This window comes from Thamnophis sirtalis, unplaced genomic scaffold (assembly GCF_051295495.1).
Source record: "Thamnophis sirtalis isolate CommonGarterSnake01/CBP01778 unplaced genomic scaffold, rThaSir2_p1.2 scaffold_4, whole genome shotgun sequence".
NCBI classification, from domain to species: Eukaryota; Metazoa; Chordata; class Lepidosauria; order Squamata; family Natricidae; genus Thamnophis; species Thamnophis sirtalis.
The window spans coordinates 137,352,343-137,369,725 of NW_028261384.1; the positions used below are offsets into that span (position 1 = coordinate 137,352,343).

The following is a 17,383-nucleotide window of genomic DNA, read 5'->3' on the forward strand; positions in this document are numbered from 1 at the left end:
GAAAATTGAAGGTTGAAAATCCACACCATTTAATTAAATTATCCAAGGAACCCACAACTAATTAACAAATCGCAAACATTTATGAACACACCGCTTCATTGGGTTAACCAAACTGAACATTCCAGCATTCTTAAGAAAATTGATTACTTTGTCTCGACAAGAGAGAAGATTAAATGTACCCAAATTGACTTGTTTTTTTAAAAAAGAAAAAAAAACATTAAATAGTTTATACATTAAACAGATCTACAATCAGCTGGTTAACTTTTCCATACACCCTGAAAATTATACACTGAATTTTTATTCCGTTTCATTGTACATATGCTGTGCATTGACAATAAAGGTTTGGTTTAATTTGATTATTTAAGAAAACCCCATAACACTGAACATTCTTAATTTTAAAAAGTATAATTTCCCTTTTTAATTTTTTAAGCAAATGGACTTTAGAGCCCAAGGTTTTCATGGTGGGCCACCATAATCTTTACTCTTGAAGGCAGGTAAATGCTTCAAAACTTTTGATGACCCCCATGAAGCAAATCCAACCAGCATAAACTGCAAATTGATGCCTTTCTGAGGTACTCTTGTGATTCCCTTAAAAATACCCCAGACAAATTCTTATCTGTGAGTTTTAAGAGTCCTAAAATGGCCACCAGGCCAGATAAAGGCCAAACAATTATTCCTTCTCCTCAAAGAACAGAATAAAGAGAAGAAGTTGATGCCCACAGGGATAAATCATTGAAGACATGGTGATCCATTCCCTGAATGATCTTTCTTCTCTCCCAATATATGAGAAAGAATATTGACAATAATATAACTGAGGAAAACTATTTCATCTATATTTCATGAGGATGTACTCAATACATCCTCATGATAAGTATTCAAAGCTGCTATCGCCAGTCCCATCTGTCCTATATTCACCGTAGCTTCTCAGTAATGTTAAACTACTGTATGCGTTCATCAATCACAGCACTTGAAAAGACAAAATTCATCCTCACACTCATCTTACGGCCAAATACTGGGCATGTTGTTGTCGTCGTTAGTTGCAAAGTCATGTCCGAACCCATCGCAACCCCATGGGCAATGTTCCTCCAGGTCTTCCTGTCCTCTACCATTCCCTGGAGTCCATTGAAGCTCACGCTGACTGCTTCAGTGACTCCATCCAGCCACTATCATTCTCTATCATCCCCTTCTTCTTTTGCCCTCAGTCTTTCCTAGCATGAGGCTCTTCTCCCGTGAGTCCTTTTTTCTCATTAGGTGGCCAAAGCATTTGAGTTTCATCTTCAGGATCTGGCCTTCTAAAGAGCAGTCATGGTTGATCTCCTCTAGGACTGACCCGGTTTGATCGCCTTGCAGTCCAAGGGACTCGCAGGAGTCTTCTCCAGCACCAGAGTTCAAAGGCCTCCATTCTTTGGCTCACAGCCTTTCTCATGGTCCAACTTTCACACCATACATTGCAACTGGGAAATCCATAACCAATACTTGGTATCTTAAACTCAAAAATCACAATAGGGAGGCCAGCCAATTTGAACTCTCAATGGCTTTGAATAAATGGAAGTCTCTGTAGGGTACTTGTGGCTCTGACTTAGTTACCTAATTACCCTGTTGTAGCTCATTTTACAGAATAACAGAATTGTAAGGGACCTTGGAGATCTTCTAGTCTAATCCCCAGGAAACTCGATACCATTTCAGGAAAATGTTGTCCCATCTCTTCTTAAAAACCTCCACGATTTCTGGAGGCAAGACGTTCCACTGATGAATTGTTCTAACTGCCAAGATTGTTTTCAGATAGCACACAAATAATATCCCTTTGTACTCAAGGCAACGTCTACTACTATTTCAGTTAATATTGGGGAAGAGGAATTCAGAATGATCCAATTTGCTCCTACATTGGCATTCGCCCAGCCAGTTGGACGAAATAAAACACGGCAATCTGATGGAAAGGGTAGAAGGCTGACTTGAAATATCGTAAACCACAAATTCAGTTCTAACAAGCCACAAAACTTACCAGAGACTTTTGATCAAAACCACTATCACTTTCTTTACAATTAGACTGAATGCAGCTTCTTTGAAAGACTCAGATTCATTTCAAATTAATGGCACATATTTTTAAAAAGACAAAACCATCCCTTCCAAGGACACCCAAAGAATGAGATATCTGTTTGCCTCCAAGTTAGCATGTAGCATCCCACCAGTCATGAAATCCTATTTTCTTCACAACTGGTTCGGTAGCAGAAGCGTGCTTCGGGGAATGCACAGGACCTTCTGTGCATGCGTGATGATGATGTCAGCTTGGCCTCCGCTACCTGTTCCACTGAACTGGTGATGACGTCAGCGCCATCACCACTGATAGTTCGGCTGAACCGGTGCGAACCGGCAGAATCCCACCTTTGAATTCCATCCCTGATCCTGTCCCAACCTGTCCATCTCAACTTTCCTCCTGCAAATCTGCAGGAGCGTTTGACTTGAGCAGATGCGGTGGGCCGAGTAACTCTTCAACCCTAATTCTTCAGCTTCCTCTCTCCTTTGAAAACAGTCTTTAGAAGCCTGTAGCGAGCAGTGGTCCCAAAGGTGCTTTCTCAAAGGCAATTGGACTTTCCTTGAAGGTGTTTCGCTTCTCATCCAAGGATCTTCTTCAGTTCCGACTGAATGAGAAGTGAGATGCCTTCAAGGAGAAAACAAAGAAAGACCCGTTGCCTTTTGATAAAACACCTTTGGCTACCACCATGTCCTGGATTGACCGAAAATCTCCATAGACATCTGTAGAAGGTAGAGCCCCTTCCCTTTGAAGTCCTTCTTTGGGATAATCTCAAGAAAGGCCATCTCCCGCCATGCCAAAGCTTTCCTAAAATAGCTCAACTCTTCTTTCCCTGCTGGCTCCCCTCTGCTTTTCTCCACCATTATTGGGCGTCATCTGCCATTCTCTGTCTTCTCGCAAAGCGCATCTTCCCCGCTCTGTAACATTTTCGTGGCTTTTGCAAACTACCCTTATCATATGTGCTGTTTAGTTTCAATGCACCCTTACTTCTTTCTGAACTCTAGACCTTCATGTATTGTCCAAAGGTTACATAGATGGCATGGTGGACTCGGAGGATGAAGAAGAATTCCAAAACCTGTCGTCGATCCTTTCCACTTTCATCATTCTTTTCCTAGTGAGCCTCTTCTACAGTGCCACGGTGACCGTCATCAAGGTAAGACACATAGAAGAGAAACGGTAGAACATGTGCCAGTGAGATGCCCTTGATCATGCCTTCTACATAGAGAACAAGTAGACTTTAACCTCAAGTTATGTAGATATCAATCTCCCCTTTTGGAATGGATGTATCTATCACTTATTAATAATATGAAACTATATGAGATATGATCAACAGAGTTGGAAGGAACCTTGTAATTCATGGTATTCCACCTGTAGAGCTGGCAGCAGAGTTGGACAGCGAGGAGGTTGGGGAGGGACATGGGCCAATCCTGGAGTCTGGAGAAGGCTCAGATGAGAGCTCTGCATTGGAGGCACAGAGGGGGTCATGGCCATCTGGAAGTTATGTTCTGCCTCTGGAGCCCCCCTGAGTCGGTCAGCAGAGAGGCAGAGGAACAGGCTCCCCCTGTTACCAGTGTGTGCATGTGCAGAGCTGCCAGAAGGCAAGAACAGTAAGGGTTGGAGGCGATTGGCCCCTCCCATAGAACAATAAGGAGGAGCAAAGGCACATGAGCCTTTGCAGAAAGCAAGCAACTTCATGTTGGTCAGTTTACCTTCTGAAGATCTATTTTGACTCTTTGCTCTGTGTGGCCTTGCCAAGCGAATTGCCAATTAAGTCTTTGGCAGCGTGTCAAGGATGATAAAGGCGGGTCCTTATCAGCCTTCTCCCGAAAGACTTTGGCAGCCTACTGTAGGACTCTTTGCAACTATTTGGGACTCATTATGGGCTGTGAATGAACATAATTCACAGCCTTTGAAACAAAAAGAGGATTTGGGGGTCTGTGTGTGCTTTTTACTGTATCAGGAAGCCTAGATCAGAACATAGGTCATCTAGTGATCTATCTATCTATCTATCTATCTATCTATCTATCTATCTATCTATCTATCTATCTATCTATCATCTATCATCCATCTATCATCTATTAACTATCACTATCAACTACCATCTATCTTTATCCTATCTATCAATTAAGCTATCTATCATCTATCATCTATCATCTATCATCTATCATCTATCATCTATCATCTATCATCTATCATCTATCATCTATCATCTATCATCTATCATCTATCATCTATCATCTATCATCTATCATCTATCATCTATCATCTATCATCTATCATCTATCATCTATCATCTATCATCTATCATCTATCATCTATCATCTATCATCTATCTATCATCTATCATCTATCATCTATCTTTATCCTATCTATCAATCTATTTATCTATCTATCTAATCTATCTATCATCTATCATATATCAATCAATCTTCTATCTATTTATCTATCTTTATCCTATCTATCATCTATCTATTGTCTATCTATCATCTATCTATATATCTACCTATCTACCTTTCTACCTTTCTACCTTTCTACCTACCTACCTACCTACCTACCTACCTACCTACCTACCTACCTACCTACCTACCTACCTATCTATCTATCTATCTATCTATCTATCTATCTATCTATCATTTATCTATCTATTTATCTATCCATCGTCTATCTATCATCTATCTTTATCCTATCTATCTATCTATCTATCTATCTATCTATCTATCTATCTATCTATCTATCTCATTTCTTACAGTAACATTTTTTTATCTTATTTCTGATTCCAGGTGAAATAGAAAGACAGATGCTGTTCTTCTACATCTACCTCTCGAAAAGGAGAAAGGATTTATTTGAGAGGGGCTGGAATTTTTTTTAATCTTGCTTTGTATCATAGCCTTAAGATTCCATGTAAGCTGAAACAGTTGTTTACAGCTTAGCTCCATGGTGAAATGTTGTTTTACTCTGTCATGTCATTTTCTGTATGACGTATATCTTTGTGGATACTTCTCTGTGTCTCAATTATAGTCATCGTTTCATCATTGTTATGATTTGGGGGGGAGGGGTCAGAATGATCTTGATACCCTAAAGGGGACTTACAGCACTTTTAATTTTCATGTAAAACAAGACAGGGGATCGCTGCACAATTCGTATGAATTAGAATGTACTTTTATAAATATATATATATTGAGATTGTCATATCATGCTGTAATAAATATCTATTCTTGACGAATGAACCGTCTCCCTTGTGAATTGTTACTGGTATATTGAAAGGGGTGGGCTGTTGGGGGATAAATTTTCTTACCGGTGTTTCATCTCTTCCACGCCCTCCTGCTCATTTGCTTTGACAAGAAGCCAGGAACTTTGTCAGCCATATTGTAGACTGCACCCATCACACGCAAACACCAAAGATGATCCCGGTCTGTCCGACTTGCAAAGAGTTATCCTGCTCAGGAACAGACAGACAGACAGACTTCCAGGTCCAAACTTCCATGGTGGAATGGAAAGAATGACAAAGATGGCTAGATTCTACAATGGTCGAAGCAGTTCCCTCCAGTTGGTGTCGCAAGGTTATTTGCGCTACGTATTCAGGACATAAGCGGGAGCAAAAATTCCCCAGACACCACGAAAACCTGTTTGGAGTGGAAAGGCCATAAAGGTTAAGCAAACTCAGTTTCTCTTTCGTGCCCCAAAATTTGCCAGGTATCAAAGCTGTATTAAATAGGCCCAGGTGATGGAATGTAAAATAATACAGTTGTAAGGGATCTCAGTGGTCTTCTAATCCAACCTTCTGTTCAAGCAGGAGACCCAATAACCATTTCAGACAAATGATTGCTCAGTCTGTTGTTGAAAGCCTCCAGTGATGGAGCTCCAACAACAAGCTATTCCATTGGTTGATTGCTCTCACCATTAGAAATGTTCTCCTTAGTTCTAGTTGCTTCTCTCCTTGGTTAGTTTCTGTCTGTTGATTCTTGGGGTACACATTCCTTTGTAAAGGCTTGTGTACCCCATAAAGACATGCACACTCTTTTGCATAAGCCCAAGGAGATACACACTTTCTGCACTGGTCTCAAAGGTTCTGTCAGGTTTCCGAAAGATGCTCTAATTAATTCGTGAGCCTCGAGCCAAGTTTCAAAAGAAATCCAGTCATTTATTAGGAGCACCATTTCGGCAATACCACTTTGCAGTCAGATCTAAACCTCATTCGAATTATGGCTGAACTTTACCCCTGTTCCTTCCCTCCCTTCAGTCTGTGTCATAAATCACATTCACCAATGAGGTGCACACATCACAAGTCTGCTGTGGTAATCTGAGATCTGACTCGAGCCGAAGATACATGCGTGCAATGTGCTCCCCCGTACTTTCCTCACTTTATGACAACTTTATGAGTTGACAGGTGCTTTTTCAGGAGGCAACTGGACTTTCTTGTTTTTTCTTTTGAAGACATTTTGCTTCTCATTCCAGAAGCTTCTTCAGCTCTGACAAGATAATGGGAAATGGAAGGATTTATATTCTTTGCAGACAGCTGGTCATTTGCAGCCTTTTAGAGGGTCGTTGAAGCCCTTGGAGGTTTATCCATGTCCTCAGAGTTACCTGAGTAGCGCAAATGGTTCCTCTAGTCTGCAATATTTATTTTTCTGGAAATCCATTCCTACTCCCATACCATTCAAAGGGTGTTTGTCCCAAATTATATAGCTAAATGTCTGTAGAGATTCTCCACCATCCAGGTCATGGTTGTCCCAAAAGTGCTTTTTTTTCAGGAGGCAACTGGACTTTTTTTTCTTTTGAAGACCTTTCACTTCTCATCCCAGAAGTGTCTTCAGTTCTGACAGGATATTGGAGAAGGGAAGGATTTGTATTGTTATATTTATAACAAAAAGAAACAGCTCACTGGAACTACTGGTCCACCTAAACCGGTCTAAACTGGCTGAATCTCACCCTTGCAGGTGACCCTGAGGACAGAGATAAACCTCCAAGAGCTTCAACAACCCTCTAAAAGGCTGCAAATGACCAGCTGTCTGCAAGGAATTCTAAATCCTTCCATTCCCCCCACTATCCTGTCAGAGCTGTAGAAGCTTCTTGGATGAGAAGTGAAATGTTTTCAAAAGAATAACAAGAATGTCCAGTTGCCTCTGGGGGGGGGGGGAATCACCTTCTATACATCTATATCATCTATATATGTCGGACAGCCCCATACAGCTTACAATCCTTTATTATCTACTAGTTGCTGGATACCCGTGCTTCGCTATGGAACTGTAAAGAGTCCCAGGTTGCTCCTGAGTGAAGGAGTGGAACTGAGGTGAAGGAATGTGAGGCAACTGGCAGTTGGAACAGAGTTCTTTTCAGGTGGGGAGGGGGAGTAGAATGTCTAAACTCCCAGCCCACAGGCCAGATGTGCTGGCCACTCCCACACCCATTTTTGCGAAGGGGTAGCATCAGAGCACGTTACTATAAGGCAGCCGGCAGTTATAATAAATACTGATGATGTGATGGCCATTTTGAAAAATCCTATCTTAGCAAGCATCTAGAAGCCAAGAAGAACATATATGCCAAATTTCAGGGTTGTAGGCTTTGGAGTTCTGGAGATTTCATGATGAATGAGTGGTATTTGGCTTTTAGATAGATAGATAGATAGATAGATAGATAGATAGATAGATAGATAGATAGATAGATAGATAGATAGATAGATAGATAGATAGATAGAGATAGATAGTTAGATAGATAGATAGATAGATAGATAGATAGATAGATAGATAGATAGATAGATAGATAGATAGATAGATTTATACTTCATATTTCTAAACTGCCCAGCTCCCTCAAAACAGGGGTTCTTCAACAGCCCAATCCAAGATCCTTTTGCCAGAAAAATGAACTGACATATAATTTGATAATGTAAAGTCCTTGGTAGTCCTGAGCTTGCTTCTTGGCTTGAAGTTGTTTCATTACCCAACTAGATAATATCATCATAACTAGTGAGTGTGGGGATTGCTTCCTGTTTACATATAGTAGCTTGTTCTGCAATTGTTTTCTTCTTAGTAATGTTCTGATTTCAATATTGTTCTCTGTTTGTTTGTCTGGTCTTAATCCCAGTTTATCTGGGTCTCAGTTGCTTGAGTAGATGTGTTTTGATCTTTTCGTTTCCTTCTTAGCTTTTTTTTTTAAAAAAAATCGAATGGTATATAAACGTAGTTTACCTCTATTTGTCTATTGATGGCTGATTTGTCTGAATGCCAAGCTTCATCAAAAGATATAATGGAATGAATTGGTGACCTTGGGCATAAAGAAGAGATGCTGTTTAGTTTGTAAGTTTGTAAGTTTAATTTTATTTATAGGCCGCCCAATCCTGAAGGACTCCTTAGGAAACAATCAGACAAGAAGGGGAGAATCCAGAGAATGACGCTAAGGAAAGATTCACCCTAATGGAAGTAGAAGCAGAAGCAGTTAGAAGTAGAGGGCAGGAAGTTTTTATCTTCAGACTTGGAAGGTTATTTTAATGCCGACTTACAGAAAAGTAGATTTAGTGAATCTAGTCATGTTTCCTTTCTAGTTTACCTAGGAAGACCAACATCTGAAAGTTTTCTCTGACGGGTTAAGCCACTGCAGGCTCCTGCCACCTTGTCTGATTTTTGTGTGTCTAATCCCACTTGGCCAAATAAAGTTGTTAAATTCAATTCAATTCTTCTCTTTCCTCCAGGTCACTCATACAATCGATTAAACGCTCTTTATAGCAAAGCCAATCCACGAAAATCAATTACAGTCAGGGGATGCAATAAAAAATTCCTTAATCTCGCAACACATTGACAGACTCAACCATAGTTGAGTCCCTATTAAACAAAAGGGAAGCGGGGGAACCCTTGCAGGGCAGAGCTGAGGATTATGCCCAATTCTTAGCGGACAAAATTGCTCGGTTTCGGTCGGACTTGGACTCCATCCCCGCAGTTCCAGCCGAGGCACAAGAGGATCAGGTGGAACATCTCTGGGTTGAGTTTCAGGATGTTACCCCCGGGGATGTGGACAAGGCCATGAGGGCTGTAAGTGCCTCCACCTGCGTACTGGATCCGTGTCCCTCATGGCTGGTCACTAACAGTAGTGAGGTGACACGAGGCTGGATCCAGGCGGTTGTGACCGCCTCTCTTAGGGAGGGGAACTTCCCCGCCGCACTGAAAGCGGCGGTGGTGAGACCCCTCCTAAAGAAACCATCTCTGGATCCAGCTGTTCTTAATAACTATCGCCCAGTCTCCAACCTTCCCTTCCTTGGGAAGGTTGTTGAGAAGGTGGTGGCCTTTCAGCTCCAACGGTCCTTGGAGGAAGCAAACTACCTTGACCCCTTCCAATCAGGCTTCAGACCCGGTTACAGCACAGAAACCGCTTTGGTCGCATTGACCGATGATCTCTGGAGAGCCAGAGATGGAGGATTCTCCTCCATCCTGGTTCTCCTTGACCTCTCAGCGGCTTTCGATACCATCGACCATGGTATCCTTCTGCGACGACTGCGGGAGGTGGGAGTGGGAGGCACCGTGCTGCGGTGGTTCTCTTCCTACCTCTCGGACAGGTCGCAGTCGGTGTTAGTGGGGGGGCAGAGATCGTCCCCTAGGCCCCTAACATATGGGGTGCCTCAGGGCTCGGTCTTATCCCCCCTACTATTCAACATCTACATGAAACCGCTGGGAGAGATCATCCGCAGGCACGGGATTAGATACCACCAATATGCGGACGATACTCAATTGTATCTGTCCGCCCCGTGCCAACTCAATGAAGCGGCAGACGTGATGAACCGAGGCCTGGAGGCTGTTATGGACTGGATGAGGGTTAACAAGCTTGTGCTCAACCCAGAAAAGACCGAGTGGCTGTTGTGTTTCCCTCCCAAAGATTCCACCAATATTCCATCTCTCAGGCTGGGGGGTCAAATTCTATACCCCTCAGAGAGGGTTCGCAACTTGGGAGTCCTCCTAGATCCACAGCTATCGTTTGACCATCACTTGACGGCTGTGGCTAGGGGGGCATTCGCCCAGGTTCGCCTGGTGCGCCAGTTGCGACCCTACCTGAATCGGGAGGCACTCACAACAGTCACTCGGGCCCTTGTGACCTCTAGGCTGGAATACTGCAATGTGCTCTACATGGGGCTGCCCTTGAAGAGCATCCGGCGTCTTCAGCTGGTACAGAACGCGGCCGCGCGAGCGATTGTGGGTGCACCGCGGTTCACCCACATTACACCTATCCTCCGCGAGCTGCGCTGGCTACCTGTCGATTTCCGGATGCGCTTCAAGGTGCTATTAGCCACCCATAAAGCCCTGCATGGTAGTGGATCTGGATACTTGAGAGACCGCCTTCTGCCAATTACCTCCCTGAGACCAATTAGATCACACAGATTGGGCCTCCTCCGTATTCCATCGGCCAGCCAGTGTCGGCTGGCAACCACAAGGAGGAGGGCCTTCTCAGTAGTAGCCCCGACCCTTTGGAACGAACTCCCCGTGGAGATTCGTACCCTCACCACCGTCCAGGCCTTCCGCACAGCCTTGAAGAACTGGCTAGCCCGTCAGGCCTGGGGATAAAGATAGTTGCCCCTCCCGAATGATGAATGCATGTTGCCTATTGTTTTTATTATATGTGTCTATGTTACTGTTTGTATTTCCCCTTCCCTTGATTTTATGTGAGCCGCCCTGAGTCCCCTCAGGGAAAAGGGCGGCCTACAAATTTCAATAAAATCAAAAAAAATCAAATAGTTTAAGCTTCGAAACCAAGGGCATCCTAGACTAAGCGAAATCTCAAAACACTAAGGGATTTTGAGAAATTTGACTGATGTTTGGTGCTGATAGTTGGTGGGAGGTTCCTGCAGGATAATGGGGAATGGAAGGATTTATATTCCTTGCAGACAGCTGGTCATTTGCGTCCTTTTAGAGGGTCATTGAAGCCCTTGGAGGTTTATCCGTGTCCTCAGATTCACCTGAGTAGTGCAAATGGTTCTTGTAGACTGCAATATTTCCCCCCCCCCTCTGGAAATCCATTCCTAATCCCACATCATTCAAAGGGTGTTTATCCCAAATAATATAGTTAGAAGTCTTTAGAGATTCTCACTCATCCAGGTCGTGGTTGTCCCAAAGGTTCTTTTTTCAGGAGGCAACTGGACTTTTTGTTTTTTTTTCTTTTGAAGACATTTCACTTCTCATCCAAGAAGCCTCTTCAGCTCTGACAGGATAGTGGGGAATGGAAGGATTTGTATTCTTATATTTATGACGTCTTCAAAGGAAAAACAAGACAGTCCAGTTTCCTTCTGTAAAAAGCACCTTTAGGAAAGCCATGACCTGGATGACTACGAGACCGTCTTCTGCCGCATATCTCCCTAAGACCGATAAGATCGCACAGGATGGACCTTCTCCAGGTGCCGTCAGCTGGACAATGTTGGCTGGCAATGCCTCGGAGTAGGGCCTTCTCTGTTGCCGTTCCGGCCCTATGGAACGAGCTACCCCCAGAGATCTGGACCCTACCCACTCTCATGGCCTTCCGAAAAGCTATCAAAACCTGGCTTTTCCGGCAGGCCTGGGGCTGTTGACCTCTTGATTGAGGTCCAACCTCGCTTAGATTGGGTGCATGTTGTGTTCTTTTAATTCGCTGTGTCTTATTTGTTTTAATCTTTTCTTAATATTTCTTATTTCTATAAGCCGCCCGGAGTCCTCCGGGATTGGACAGCCTATAAATTCAATAAATGGAAATGGACTGAGAATCTCTACAGACTATTAGCTATAGAATTGGGGATGGACATCTTTTGAATGGTGTTGGAGCAAGAATGGATTTCCAGAGGGGGGAAAATGGCGGACTACAGGAACCAGGAGCACCACTCAGGTGACCAGTGGTGGGATGCCATCTGTTTAACAACCGGTTCGGTAAACGCATATCTGCACACTTTGTACACATGCGCGCCTAATGGGCACTTTGCACGCACATGCAGTATTCAAAAACTGCCCATTTTAACCTTAAAATCTTATCTTCTATGCCAGCGCCACTGAGTAAAACAGCTGACATCCTGCAGTCCGCTGTACCATGTGAATCAGCTGAGCTAAAAAAACCAAGGAAATATAGGACAGGAAAGGGAAGGGGCGGGTGGGCAGGGTGAACTGCTCACTGGAAACCTCCAAGAGCTTCAACGACCCACTAAAAGGCTGCAAATGACCAGCTGTCTGCAAGGATTTCTAAATTCTTCCATTCCCCCACTATCCTGTCAGAGCTGAAGGAACTTCTGAGATGAGAAGTGAAATGTCTTCAAAAGAAAAACAAGAAAGTCCAGTTGCCTCCGGGGGGGGGGGGAATCGCTCCTTTGGGACAACCATGACCTGGATAGCAATAACAATAGCAATAGCAGTTAGATTTATATACCGCTTTCAGCCCTCTCTAAGCGGTTTACAAAGTCAGCATATTCCCCCCACAGTCTGGGTCCTCATTTCACCCACCTCGGAAGGATGGAAGGCTGAGTCAACCTTGAGCCAGTGAGATTAGAACCGCTGAACTGCAGATAACAGTCTGCTGAAGTAGCCTGCAGTACTGCACCCTAACCACTGCGCCACCTAGGCTCGGTGATGGAGAAGTTCTACAGAGGTTCATTATATTTCTTTACATTTGGTCTTTTACATCTTACATTCATGTGGATAGTTGAAAATATCAATCCCAGGCGTGAAAGACCCAATCCACGCATAAAGATCTAATTAAACCGATTTATTGCTAATCATTATGTATAGGAATCTTCTCAATTAATGGTTAGCCCTCGTTTGGAGTTAGTTAAGGGTAAACAAAATTCAGGAAGTGTGACTTAGTCCACTTGTGACTATATAGGATTCTAGGCTAATCCCTCTTTAAACTCCATCTCCAATTTCTGTCCATCCTTTTTCCATCATAATAAAAGCCAGGTGAGGATAATTCTATTTACTGACATTGAGCCCAAAATACAATATTTCAGGGAAAAAAGAATTTTATAAAATCCCATAAAGACTTTAAGAAACCAAGCATGTTCAACACACAGGCCTTACGTGATGCAGTATGTGACCCCACACAGTTTCAACTGGTAATGTGCCGCTATAATAAAAAAATATAAAAACTAAGGACCCTGTAACCCCTTAATTTGGGGTAGAGTGGACTTTTTTTTCTTTACGCCCTAGGAGAGAAATATCTGTTGTTACCTAGGAGTGAACTCTCAACATTCTGAGTGGGAGATGAGCATCTTCACCACTAGGCCACCACATCACTCGTTATCAGAATGAGCCATGGTGGCACAGTGGTTAGAATGCAGTACTGCAGGATACTTCTGCTGACTGCTAGCTGACTGCAGTTTGTCAGTTTGACTCTCCCCAGCTCAAAGTTGGCTCAATCTTCCATCATTCCGAGTTCAATAAAATGAGAACCCAGATTGTTGGGGGCAATAGGCTGACTGTAAATCACTTAGAGAGGGCTGTAAAGCACCGTGAAGTGGTATATAAGATTAAGTAGTTTTGCTATTGCTATTGCTATTGCTATTGCTATTGCTATTGCTATTGCTATTGCTATTGCTATTGCTATTGCTATTGCTATTGATATATATATATATATATATATATATATATATATATATATATATATATATATATATATATATATATATGCACACACACACACACACACATACATACATACGTGTGTGTGTGTGTGTGTTTGTGTGTGTGTGTGTGTGTGTATGTGTGTTATATTTGTACTGATAAATAAATAAAGGGAGACTAGTATAGATCTATTTCAAGCTATTTAGCTCTCATCAGCTAGCCATACCCTTACTGGGATTCGAAGCTGTGCTGTATTACATCTTAGGCAGATGTCTTAGCCATTAAGCCACAGGTCCTCTTCCTTATCAGCTGAAGCCAGGGAGGAAGGTATATATTTAGTGTCACAACCCCTGGTATGCCCCAATTATGGGAGGAAGCTAACTGCTTCCATTATCTGTCAATCGGCTTGTCACAAGAGTCCATCACGACAGAAACCCAATATTTTTTACTGTTGCCTTTGTTATATTTGTGTTATATTTGTGCTGATAAATAAATAAAGGGAGACTAGTATAGATCTATTTCCAGCTATTTAGCTCTCATCAGCTAGCCATACCCTTACTGGGATTCGAACCTGTGCTGTATTACATCTTAGGCAGACATCTTAGGCATTAAGCCACAGGTCCTCTTCCTTATCAGCTGAAGCCAGGGAGGAAGGTATATATTTAGTGTCACATAATTGGGGCATACCAGGGGTTGTGACATAAGGAAGAGAACCTGTGGCTTAATGCCTAAGATGTCTGCCTAAGATGTAGTACAGCACAGGTTCGAATCCCAGTAAGGATATGGCTAGCTGATGGGAGCTAAATAGCTGGAAATAGATCTATACTAGTCTCCCTTTATTTATTTATCAGCACAAATATAACACAAATATAACAAAGGCAACAATAAAAAATATTGGGTTTCTGTCATGATGGACTCTTGGGACGAGCCGATTGACAGATAATGGAAGCAGTTAGCTTCCTCCCATAATTGGGGCATACCAGGGGTTGTGACACTAAATATATACCTTCCTCCCTGGCTTCAGCTGATAAGGAAGAGGACCTGTGGCTTAATGGCTAAGACGTCTGCCTAAGAGGTAATACAGCACAGCTTCGAATCCCAGTAAGGGTATGGCTAGCTGATGAGAGCTAAATAGCTGGAAATAGATCTATACTAGTCTCCCTTTATTTATTTATCAGCACAAATATAACACAAATATAACAAAGGCAATAGTAAAAAATATTGGGTTTCTTTTGTGATGGACTCTTGGGACGAGCTGATTGACAGATAATGGAAGCAGTTAGCTTCCTCCCATAATTGGGGCATACCAGGGGTTATGACACTAGATAGATAAATAGATAGATAGATAGATAGATAGATAGATAGATAGATAGAGAGAGAGAGAGAGAGAGAGAGAGAGAGAGAGATAGTGATAGAGATAATAGAGATAGAGATAGAGATAGAGATAGAGATAGAGATAGAGATAGAGATAGAAGATAGAAATATGAAGAAGATAGAAGATAGAATATTGTATTTTGGGCTCAATGTATGTATGTATGTATGTATGTATGTATGTATGTATGTATGTAGATTTTCACGGGTGTAGGTATGCTGGTCTTGTTGTATTCGGGTGTTTTCCCATGTTAGATTGAGATTGTCTTGGCAATACCCTGGCGAGGTCTCACTCACCATCCTCAGGCCAGTGTTTTCAGCTTAAAGTGTGATCGGAGCTGCCGTCTTTCTATAAATCTTGTGGGGGGGGTGGTGGAGTGCTGGCTTTGTTTCAGTAAGTAGAATGATTGGTCGTGTGGTTGTATCATGATTGGTATATTGGTGCTTATCAGTGCTGGCTGTGGGCCCATTGTTGTTTTGTGTTGTAACGGCCTGGGTGGTGAGTGGGGCTCGTTTGTTGACTAGGGCTGATTTCCAGATGTCTGATACGCAGGAGGTATCGTCACATTTATTCATGTTGTGAGGGTGTATCTTGATAGCTTCCATAATTATTCTCTTGTTGAAGTATTCAGTTTTGGAGATTAACCAAGTTCCTTCAAAATTAATTTCATGTCCATTAGCTTTAAGGTGCTGGAAAAGGGAGGGAGTTTTTTCTTTTCTTTTTTTCTTACTGCGTTCTTGTGTTCTACAATGCGTGCATTTATTCTCCTGTTTGTTTGTCCTATGTATACTGCAGGGCAGATTTTGCATGGTATTTCATAGACTCCTTGGTTTCCTAGCTTTCTAGATTTTTGACAAAATCCAAAGTCCAAAAATCCAAAAATCCAAATCAAAAGACAAAATCCAGTTAGAAAACCAAGGAGATATATATATATCTCCTTGGTTTTATATATATATACACATATACACATATACACATATACATACATACATACATACATACATACATACGTGTGTGTGTGTGTGTGTGTGTGTGTGTGTGTTATTTGTGCTGATAAATAAATAAAGGGAGACTAGTATAGATCTATTTCAAGCTATTTAGCTCTCATCAGCTAGCCATACCCTTACTGGGATTCGATCCTGTGTTGAATTGCATCTTAGGCAAACGTCTTAGCCATTATGCCACAGGTCTCCTCCTTATCAGCTGAAGCCAGGGAAGAAGGTATATATTTAGTGTCACAACCCCTGGTAAGCCCCAATTATGGGAGGAAGCGAACTGCTTCCATCATCTGTCAATCGGCTCGTCACAAGAGTCCATCACGACAGAAAACCAATATTTTTACTGTTGCCTTTGTTATATTTGTGTTTTATTTGTGCTGATAAATAAATAAAGGGAGACTAGTATAGATCTATTTCAAGCTATTTAGCTCTCATCAGCTAGCCATACCCTTACTGGGATTCGATCCTGTGTTGAATTGCATCTTAGGCAAACGTCTTAGCCATTATGCCACAGGTCTCCTCCTTATCAGCTGAATATATACATACATACATACATACATACATACATACATACATACATACATACATACATACATACATATATATATATATATATATATATATATATATGCATACTTTAAATATATACCTCTCACCCTGGCTGGCTGATAAGGAGTCGAGCTCTGTAGCTCAATGGTTAACACATCTGCCTAAGAGGCAATAGAGCACAGGTTCGATTCCCAACATGGGTATGGCTAGCTGATGAGAGCTAAATAGCTTGAAATAGATCTATACTAGTCTCCCTTTATTTATTTATCAACATAAATATAACATATATTATATATATATATAATATGAGCAATTTCCACCAAACTGGTACACAGATGACTTACCTTCTGGAAACCTCTGGTATGTGTGTGTGTGGGTGTATCTGATTATGTGTGTTCCAGCATAACTCTGGAATGCCTGGCCTGTTAAATGCATAGGAGGGGGAAGGGAGAGGGAAGGGATGATGGGCATGGGAGTAGGGGATGAAAGGCCCCTCTCAATGACTCCCTGTGAGAGAAACACTTCGGGGCAAAATGCCATGCTTGTAGACAGGGAGCGAAAGAGGAGCGCATGGGAGGGGGAAGGGAGAGGGCAGGGATGATGGGCACGGGTGTACAGGAAACTCTCACACTCTGTTAGAGAGAAGTTCCCTGAGGATGGGCTCCTGCATGAGTCCAAAACTATTGGAAGACTAAATTTCTTCTCTGGGTGACCGATTCAGATTGGATACTGCTATTAATTTAATTCTTCTTCTTCTTTTTCTTCTTTCTTCTTCTTCTTCTTCTTCTTCTTCTTCTTCTTCTTCTTCTTCTTCTTCTTCTTCTTCTTCTTCTTCCTCCTCCTCCTCCTCTTCCTCCTCCTCCTCCTCCTTCTCCTCCTC

At 42.3% G+C, this 17,383-nt stretch overlaps 1 protein-coding gene, 1 long non-coding RNA gene and 1 gene segment (V, D, J or C); all 3 read left to right on the plus strand.

Moving 5' to 3' along the window:
- The window catches only part of LOC148046865 (Ig gamma chain C region-like), a 112,018-nt gene that overhangs the window by 19,648 nt on the left and 74,987 nt on the right, over positions 1 to 17,383 (plus strand).
- The window catches only part of LOC106538676 (uncharacterized), a 75,436-nt gene that overhangs the window by 17,730 nt on the left and 40,323 nt on the right, over positions 1 to 17,383 (plus strand). The gene's annotated exons all lie outside the window — the stretch shown is intronic.
- LOC148046866 (uncharacterized) lies at positions 2,731 to 5,255 on the plus strand. Its single transcript, XR_015696512.1, has 2 exons — positions 2,731 to 3,185; positions 4,813 to 5,255. It is a non-coding gene; the product is annotated as an uncharacterized LOC148046866 (long non-coding RNA).